Raw genomic sequence first — 10,537 nt, forward strand, 5'->3', positions numbered from 1 at the left:
TCTATCGAAAGGCTTGTTAGTAACATTGCTGGTTGGTGGACTATTTTGGGAGGCTTACTATAATTATTTTTTATGTTATTTGGGCCGTTTGGTGATTGAATAACTTGTATAAAGTCATATAAATTGTGGAGGTTTTGTCCGTTTCATCATAAAATAGGTTGCAGTCAATATATAATAGTTACGACGCTTAAATGATATCGATAGTATCATTTCTCTTATTGTGGACTAAGGAGTTATGATATTTGCATAGCTTGAGGTTGGGCAGTACATACAAGGTATGTGAGGCTATCTCTTTCCTTATTTTGCAAGACTCCGATTGTACATGATGTAATGAACGAGCTTCAAAAGACACTCTAGTCTTAGAAGCTTGTAGTACTTGCATTGTTTCCCTTCTTATGGAACAGTTGATGTTGAGGTTGCTTCTCTTATTCTTAAGTTATCAATCTTGTTGTTACTTCTTGATTCTTGCAAGATTCATGTTGAATAATTAGTCCTAATATCATGTACGGAGGTTACTGACCTTACGTCACTCTGAAAGGTTCAGAATATGATTCCAATGAGTCTAGGATGCATTATATATATGTATCTAGTTTACTCTACCGAGCCATGCTATAGTCGGCCGGATACGACACCTATTGTGAAACCACTGATTAGTTGGGATTTAGTAAACAATGGGAAGCTTAGTAAATATTGAAGCAGGTAGATAGGGGTTGACTAAAGAGCTTCATCAGCTAGCCAATATAAGAATTAGATTGTTAGACTCTAATGACGGAGGTGTTACTATACAGAATACAGTAGAATCATCTTTGGTAACCTAAGTAAAAGCACGGCAATATGAAGATACTACCTTAGTATGATTAGGAGAGAACATTTAGCAGTGTAAAATTATGGCTTTCGAGATTAGAGGAGATGGGGCACTGAGATACTAGGGCCAATTATGTGTGCCTAATGTGGCAGGGTTGTGAGTGAAGATTATGATTGAGATTCATCAATCCCGATATTCCATTCATCCCGGCTCGACAAAGATGTATCATGAAGTTAAGGACCAGTATTGGTGGGATAACATGAAGAAGTCTATTGCAGAATTTGTAGCCCAATGTCCTAATTGTCAACAAGTAAAGATCGAGCATCAGAAACCCGATGGATTGATTCAAAATATAGAGATTCCGATCTGGAAATGGGAGGTGATTAATATGGACTTCATTATTGGATTACCCTGCTCTTATCATAAGTTTGACTCCATCTAGGTGATAGTTGATCGACTTAAAAAATGTGCCCTTTTTCTGCCAGTTAAAACAACTTACACAGCTGAAGATTATGCAAAGTTGTATATCAAAGAGATTGTTAGGCTTCATGGTGTGCCGGTATCTATCATATCAAATTGAGGAGCTCAATTTACGTCTAACTTTTGGAGGTCATTTTAGAAAGGTTTAAGCACACAAGTGAATCTCAGCACTGCATTCCATCCGCAGACTGATAGATAGGCTGAACGTACCATTCAGACACTTGAAGATATGCTACGAGCATGTGTTCTAAATTTCAAGGGGAATTGGGATGACCATCTACCACTCATAGAATTTGCCTACAATAATAGTTACCATTCTAGTATTAATATGGCTCCGTACGAGGCAATGTACGAGAGAAGATGTAGATCACCAGTTGGATGGTTTGAAGTCGGTGAAACAGAATTATATGGGCCAAATTTGATTCACCAAGCCATTGAGAAGGTGAAAGTGATACAAGCACGACTGAGAACGACGCAAAGCAGGCAAAAGTCTTATTCCGATGTACGACGTCGTGATATGGAGTTTGAGGTTGGTGATTGGTTTTTCCTGAGGATCTCGCCAATGAAGGGTGTTATGCATTTTGAGAAGAAGGTTAAGCTGAGTCTGCGATATATCGATCCATATAAAATTCTTTGATGAATTGGACAGGTTGCTTATGAGTTAGAATTGTCATCCGAATTGGAATTTGTCCACCCGATATTCTATGTATCTATGTTGAGGAAATATATTGGAGACCCTTCTCGAGTCGTCACTATCAAAGATGTACAAGTTACAGAGGATCTACCATATGAAGAAGTGCCAGTGTCTATATTAGATTGACAAGTCCGCAAGCTGAGAACAAAAGATGTAGCTTCCGCCAAAGTATTGTGGAGGAACAAGAATATGGAAGAAATAACATGGGAAATAGAAGAGGAGATGAATTCTAAATACCCTTACCTATTCCAGAATGAAGATATCAAGGATGCCAGGGGAACGCAGGATGCATTAGAAGGTGAAACAGCTCTATGAGGTAAGAAATAGCTTTAGAATACTCTTCCTCAATACAAAATTGCAGATAATAATGTACATATCCATAATGATTTGTGTATCCTTGTGAGGTAATACGTTGGGTTTGACTGCTTGCAAGTTTGGCTAGTGTCCATATTATAGGGGAAACTCGGCCGAAAATTGTTGTTGGAATCCACGATGATTTAGACTCCCCATAAACCCTTACATTCGAGGACGAATGTTCCTAAGAGGGGATTTGTTACAACCCAAATTCGCGTACCTTAGATCACGCCGTAAGTTAGTCGACGTAAATCCAAGAAGAGATTATCTTTGAGATGATAAGAAGTTAATCCTATTGGTCTTAAATGATACAAGGGTGTATAAGAGTGGTTAACAAGTATTAGAAGTTAAACGAATCAAGGATGTTGTAACCCGTATTTTTGGGTAAAACTATAGGTGATTAATATTCTCAGGAGGTCGTGTTTTAAGTTATTTGAATCATATAATATCCGTATTATAAGTCTTGAAGTAAAACGAGTTATGAAACAAAAGTCGGCAAAAGTTGTCGCAACTTAGGTTCATAATTTTGCTTAAATTTTAGGTCAAATGTTACTTTGCTTTACTCCCAATTTACTTGAAATTACGGGGTGATATACCCACCAAATTGAAGATCTATGAGTAGTTTCCAATCCATTAAACTTTTCATCAATACGATCACGGAGTTGAGAGATATTCGTGTTTTCGTGAGACTGCGCCAAGTAGCTTCTATGGGGCCCACATAAGCGGTTTAAGATATATGGATATATATCCTCCACTTGTCTTAAGTCATATTTTTAGTATATTCAGACCTTAGACTCTAAAAACATTCTCTCAAGTTTCTCTCATAATCCAAGACCCAAACAAAGGGCAAACAACACAAATCAAGTGTCGGGAATCCCGTGGCGCTAGTAAGTTTCTTGTTGTTGCTCAGTTTTGTGTTGTTCCAGCTCATGTGTGAGGTTGTTTTAAGTGGTTTATGTTCTGTAAGTACTCCATCAAGTTTTTAATATCAACCCTATGTGATTTCAAGTCTTCTAAAGTGATTCTAGTGCCGAAAAACCCTAATTGATTGCTAGTTTCGCTTTCTTGTTCTTGTGGCAGCATTGGAGAGATATTTCGTGGACAGTTAAGGTCATTGGAGTTATTTTTTATGTTTAAAGGTAATGAACCTCTTACTCTACATGTATTTAAGATTATCCAAGTTGCGGCTAAGTCATTGAAGCTAGAACTTGTGAAATATATATTGAAAGGCTTGGTAGTAATGTTGTTAGTTGGTGAACTATTTTGATAGGCTCAATATGATTATTATTGATATTGTTTGGGTTGTTTGGTGATTGATTTAACTTTTGGAATGTCATATAAATAGAGGAGGTGTTGTCCGTTTCATCGTAAAATAGGTTGCGGTCGATATATAATAGTTACGATGCTTAAACGATAACGATAGTATCATTTCTCTTAGTGTAGACTAAGGAGTCTTGACATTTGCATAGCTTGAGGTTGGGCAGTACATACAAGGTATGTGAGGCTATCTCTTTTCTTCTTTTGCACGACTACAATTGTACATGATGTAATGAACGAGCTTCCAAAGATACTCTACTCTTAGAAGCTAGCAGTACTTACATTGTTTCCCTTCTTATGGAACAGTTGATGTTGAGGTTGCTTCTCTTATTCTTATGTTTTCAATGTTGTTGGTACTTCCTGATTCTTATAAGATTCATGTTGACGAGTTGGTCCTAATATCATGTACGGAGGTTACTGACCTTACGTCACTCCGAAAGGTTAAGAATATTATTCCAATGAGTCCAGCATACATTATGTATATATATCTATTTTACTCTACCAAGCCACACTATAGACGACTGGGTATGACACCTATTGTGCAACCACTGATCAGTTAGGTTTTACCGAGATTCACATGGCCGGGTACAATTCTATCGAGCTTTATGAGCCTTATGGTTGCCCCGCATGGAAATAACTCCTAAAAATAGACCAAAAATAAATTTTGAGGGATTTTAGAAGTTTTTCTTTTTTTAGTTGCATTTCATGCATTTTTAATATTTTAAAAATCATAAAAAAAATCATAAAAATTATCATATTTTAATTTCATGTCATCTTAGGTTCAATTTGCATTTAGGAATTAATTTTATTAAGCAAATAATTACAAAAAATGGTCATTTTTACATATTTAGATTTTAGCCTTTAAAATTAGCATTTTTCTATAGTTTTAAGTTAATTAGTTGCTCTAATATTAGAAATAGATAAAAAATTTTAATTTCTACAAAGATGGATTAATTTAGGATTTTAATTGATTTGATTAGAATTTAAAATCAAAGAAAAATAAGGAAAAATAAAGAAAGAAAGGAAATGGATCTTGTTTTGTTGTTTAATTCGGACTGGGCCAATTTGGCAATTGTCCAAACTCCTCACAATCCGCCCATTTTATATTTGTCGGATCCCCCTCCCCCCCCCCCCCCACTTTTCACATTAAAACTAGACCTAACATCAGATGGAGACCTGAACCTAGAACAAAAAAAAAAAAAATCCGAGGACAGGCCTTTGGAAGAAGCGACAAACGGCGGATCTGACTCCCCCCAGTTTCCTCCATTTTCTTCTTCTTCTCAAGCCATAAGACAAAACACCCCTCCTTATGCACAGTGACAAGAAACGGCGCTCCTTCAATGGAATTTTGAGATCCATCTCATCTTCTTCATTTGAGAGGGTTAATAAAAACAAACTTGAGAAAAAGCAGCTGCTCGCACCAAAATCCTCTGAACCAAGCTCCCATTTTCTTCCTTAAACCACCAGCAAAAGGCCAACCATGGACAGCAGCTGAACCACCTCCAAAACACCATTAGAGCACCTTTAAAGCCACCTTATTAAGCTCCAAAACACTGCTCTCAAACCACCCCAAATCAGCCCATGTTTTCTGCTCAAAATAACGCAGCAAAAACAGCTCTCAAACAAGCCAATAACCAGCTGAAATCCAGCTCTAAAACACCCAAAAAATATCAGCCAAAACGCAGCTAAAATAGGTCCCAAATCCAGCTACATCGCACCACCAAAACCCGCGCCACATCAACTTTAAAACAGTCCCGAACACTGCTGCATTTCTGCTTTAGAAAGTGTTAAATCGATGGAACAGTCGAAACAAAACTCTTGCATTTGAAGATTAAATTTCAGATTTAAAATTTCTCTTAGTTTGGGTGTCGATGTTTGGGTTCGATAGAAGTGTTGTTGCTCGTTGATTTCCCCTGCTGCTGTTCCGGAATTGTTGAACCTCGCCAATTAGGAGTTCTAGGCTTGTATTTGGTTCTTGAGCTACTGTTGTCTCCTTGCTTAGGTATGTAAATCATAACCTTTCTTTTGAAATATGATTGTAATTTTGTTGTATTCTTGCCGGATTTCCTAGTGATGCAGAGGTGTTTGCTTAAACTTCAATTTCTATGTTATTTTGTTTAGCTCTTGGTTGATATGTAATGTTAAACATTTCATTAGATTTTCAAATTGGTGTAAGTTATGGACAGGTTTGAAATTCTACTTGATATTCTGGTGAATTTGTGAAGGTTAAATACATCGACGATGTGAAAGTTGTTTAGCTAAAAATGCAGTCTCTGTTTCGATTATGTGAATATGCAGGTTTATTCTATTTACTTAAAGGCTTAGATGCTCTGTCACGCTGAAATCTGCAATAATTGTTCCCTTATTTCTCTGAAAAGTTCATCACTGTTAAGTGCAAGTTTGAATTAATGTTGGACTATTTTGATGCATAGAGTTAGAATAAATCTGTGTACAAGGGTTGTTTTTTGATAATCATTGTTAGATTTTCATTAAGAATACTATAGGTCTATTGCTCAAGTGTTTTTGAAGAACCTGGAGGTGCTGTTCAATTGAAATAGGTTCCAAAATTAAAAAATCTCTTTTTAAATGAAAATTGGAAACATCAGTATCAAGTCACGAGTTTAATTAGTGTTTGAATGGATTCGAAATTTAAGGGAAGCATGAATGTGTTTGTTCGTATGAATATTGGTTTCAGCTAGCCTACAATATCGTTACCCATGCTTGTGGTAAAAGTATATAGGTAGTTGGTAATTGTATGTTTTCAAATTCTGTTGAAGATCAACAGTCCTGTCCTTATTTGCTTTTGATTTGGACTTGTCTATGAGCATGTAACTTGTTTGGGGCATGGCAAATTGAAATAAGACTTGTTGCCTACTTTATTCCTTAAATCCCTAAACCAATTATAATGGCTTGGTCACAAATGAGTTTCTGATGAACACCTGGCCTACAATAATCTTAAACTAGTCTTAGGAAAATAATGAACATCCGTAGTTTGCTTTAGTTTTATACAATTTTTGAAATAAATTAAGGTGTGACATCCACAATTGAATCACTTAATCTATGGCCCTCGCATTAATATTATAACTAGTGTAGAAAATACTTTGATCACTCGTAGTGTGCTTTAGGCGCGTAAATAAATCATCGTGGCTATGGGTACGGTTCCCGTAGCATGGTCACGATACTTAATCCCCAATTCGGGTGTGCATTTCATGTGACCCGACCACAACTTCGAACAATAATAATAAAATAAACATGTAGCAAATCGCGGGTGTATTTCATGTAGTGCGGTTTGCGGTGTGTTCCAAAACGGCAAGTGTACGACAATCGTAACTTGTTCAAGAAATAATTTATAAATCCCAAAAGAGGTTTTAAAAATAATTAAAAGCGGTTATGAAGTTTCAAAAATGCACAATAGGTTTAAAACATGTAATAAATCAGATAATAAGCCAATTATTAATAGTTTAAGCGACTGTGCTAGAACCACAGAACCCGGAAATGCCCAACACCTTCTCCCGGGTTAACAGAATTCCTTATCTAAAATTTCTAGTTTTGTAGATTTTTAACTAAAGTCAAATTTCCTCGATTTGGGATTTGAAATAAATCGGTGACTTGGGACACCAAATAAATTATCTCAAGTGGTGACTCTGAAAATTAAGTAAAATAATCCCATTTCGAATAATGTCACTTTAATTGAAAAAACTCCCTTATATCCCCTCGGTGGTAAAAAAGGAGGTGTGACAGGTATGTCGGGGCCCTGTTCCGGCAATGTTGCAGCACCTATTCTCCTTTAGAGGCTCATAGATATGTGTCGACTCATGTATAGTTTCGTATGCCTTGTCGGCTAATTTTTGTTGTATAGTCTTTCATGACAGCGTGGTAGCTCGTACCTTATATATAGTTTCTTGACTATCTGGTCATCCCATGTTATATATGTTCATGCCATTATCTTTCATTATTGTTTGTTCATGATCCATGTCTACCATTTATATTGATCCCATCGGCCCTTAAAGATAAGAAGAAAGGTTAGATAAAATGTATGTTGGTGCTCGGCAAGTGTGGTCGGGTGCTAGTCATGACCCTCTAGTTTGGGTCGTGATAGATCGCTCTCGTTGTTGTGACCGAATCTGCTCCCCCCGGCCCCATTGAAGCCGACCTTGCCCCTCGGAGTTTTGTTGTCGACCCTCTACGTTGTTTGATTTGCGGGAGCACTGGGAGGAGCTGGACCCCGTCCATTTGCGTTATTGGAAGTACCCGATAACGCCTAATTTAGCTCTATAATAACCTTATCCAGGCGTGTGAGATGGCCTAAAATGGCCTCTTGTTACTCCTGCAAGACCCTTACTGCTTTGACGACATGCTCTTCTTTAGCATCATTGGGAGTTGTCCCTCGAACATGTCGTGGGTACCGCCTTCTGTGGACCGGTGTTGCCTCGTTCCCCTCACTAGAGGTATCACTGATTGAATCCTCCTGTTGAGGCTGATTTCTTTGGGCCTCAAGGTTGTATGTGTTGTTAACACCATTATCTACAATTTGCTATGATTTTTTGCTAAGAAAAATAAACAAACACATTAGTAAAAGAGGTAAGGACCAACTTAATTACACAACTGTCTAAGTCCTATGGCGGGCACCAAACTGTTTACCCGTAAAACGATACAGATGAATTCATACGTGGTTTATAGACAAGTGAATTAATTTGATCCTAAAATAATAGATGAATTAGAAAAAATTATGATACATAGCCTTGGGATGAAGATAAAATAGCATAAATAATAATTTCGAGAATAGGGTTTCAGGGGACAATAGCAACAATATCAGTAAACAAGAAGATTAAATTATATTGAGCTTTCAATAGAGTGCAGCGTATGTTTGTCAAAAAATTTGTCTCTTTACAATGATAATAGAGTTTGCTATTTATAGTTGCACTTAGGGAACAAGGTTCTAGGATCAAGTCCCTCTTTAATGTCAATTATGAGGGCCATTGATGAATGTGTAGCAACAGGCAGTGAATATCATATTCCTTGTAACGGGCCGTGTACTTAATGCTGTAGAATATCTTCATTAAATGCTACCAGGTGGTAGGCATTTATTTAATCTTTATGTGTATCATCTATCTGGTAACAAACGGGATCGTTGCCTTCGAATTCAACTATCTTTTGTCTTCGGCTACATGTGTCATTTTCTCATGCGATAATTTAATATAAATATATTTTACCCTATACATAAGTTTTTCAAGGATTCATGGAAGGTCTTAAAATCACGGACAACTGCAATATTTCTTATTTTCTAAGATCTGAAGGATAACTCATTTGTACCCAACTTGATCAATGCTTACTATGGACTAGCTTTTGGTTCAAGGCCAATGGCAGTGGCAGTGGAAACATCGATCCGCAGTCGTTGGCACGGCATGCTAGGCTATTCCACTATCACAATACAATTCCAAGATAGCATTAAAAAAAGAACATTCAATGATCTTTGCACTATTTAAGGTCCGTGTTAAGAGCAACTTCGTTTGTACTTTGTAGTGCTTAATATTAGGTTTAGAATTTTAATAATGATCAATAATCAAAAGAGACTTGACTAATGACATCTCACTTTGTGTACAGATTCGCAGCAATGCTGATGAATGGAAGGAAAGAAAATGCTATGAGGAAATCAGACGAAGCCAACGGCTATGTTCTTCGAACTCTGCATCAAACGAAAAGAGAATCAACTAATCAAAGAAGAAAGAAGAAAAGTCAATCAATCAGACTTGCTAAAGATTCTCAAGCATTTAAGAAATGAAAGAGACAATCAAGTATAGAGAGCAAATCAAAGGGAAATATGTGGAAGCTCAAATCAAGGATAATTGGAGGAACCAAATCTTCAAACTAAAAATGAATCTGGCCACACCTCTCAAGTTAGATTCATGAGGCTAACCTTGGGTCTCACACTTATAAATCTATGCCTCACAAGGAAAGACTTTCAGTCATTGCTGCTCTGCGATCCCAGAAAAGAGAAATCAGAAGACTCATCGAGCAATATAAAAGAAGAAGTAGAATGGCAAAGAAGATCACACAACTTGACATCTATTTCTACACCTTTCTAGTTCTTAGTACAAATATTGTATTCTTGAGTCTGTAAGTGTTGCAAAAGATAGGAAGAGTTAGAAAACAAAACAAGAGTTGTGTCAACACTAAAAAAAACATTGTTGTTGTAAATAGTTGGTGGTGAACATACTAAAACCATCACTGTTGTAAAGCCTTAGTCAAGATCTAAGAGAACCCTTGTGACCTAAGGGAACTAGATGTAGGTACCACATCGGTACAAAACTAGTATAAAAATTGTTGTGCCTCCTTTACTTTTCTATCTACAAAATTTAATTTTGCTGCGATTAATCTCATAGTGAAGTTTAGTCGACTGATTCCTCTCTTAGTCAATTAAGTTTAAAAGTCGGTTATAATTTACCTCCCCCCCCACCCCATGTTATGTCAATTGGTATCAAAGCAAGGACTCGCAAATATTGCTTAACAACAAGTGAGAAATATATCATGACATCAAACACAGCCGTTGGAGCACTATTTCAAGAAGGGACTTCTCACGTACGACCTCATTACTTCAATGGCTAGCACTTCTCACACTGGAAAGTGTGTATAGAAACCTACACCATGTAAAATGATATTAAGGTATGGTGTGTGATTGATCGAGGCCAACCCTGCACTACTATTGAGTAGCGAGAGAGATCAATGCAGCTTTTACCCAATTAAGGTCGGGAATGATTTCCACAGGGAGCTAGATATTGGAGTTGGGTGTCTATCTAAAGCGGAGTTGTGTATTTGCTTTTAATTGCATTTCTAAACATTTTGGGTTTTGATTTACTTGTACTTTTATAAATCTACAATGCTTAATT

General features: G+C 36.9%; 1 long non-coding RNA gene across 1 annotated transcript; it reads left to right on the forward strand.

Moving 5' to 3' along the window:
* Positions 1–5,493: 5,493 nt before the first annotated feature.
* LOC107791793 (uncharacterized) lies at positions 5,494–9,676 on the forward strand. Its single transcript, XR_001649328.2, has 2 exons — positions 5,494–5,652; positions 9,255–9,676. It is a non-coding gene; the product is annotated as an uncharacterized LOC107791793 (long non-coding RNA).
* Positions 9,677–10,537: the final 861 nt, after the last annotated feature.

Source organism: Nicotiana tabacum, chromosome 10, assembly GCF_000715075.1.
Source record: "Nicotiana tabacum cultivar K326 chromosome 10, ASM71507v2, whole genome shotgun sequence".
Lineage (NCBI taxonomy): Eukaryota > Viridiplantae > Streptophyta > Magnoliopsida > Solanales > Solanaceae > Nicotiana > Nicotiana tabacum.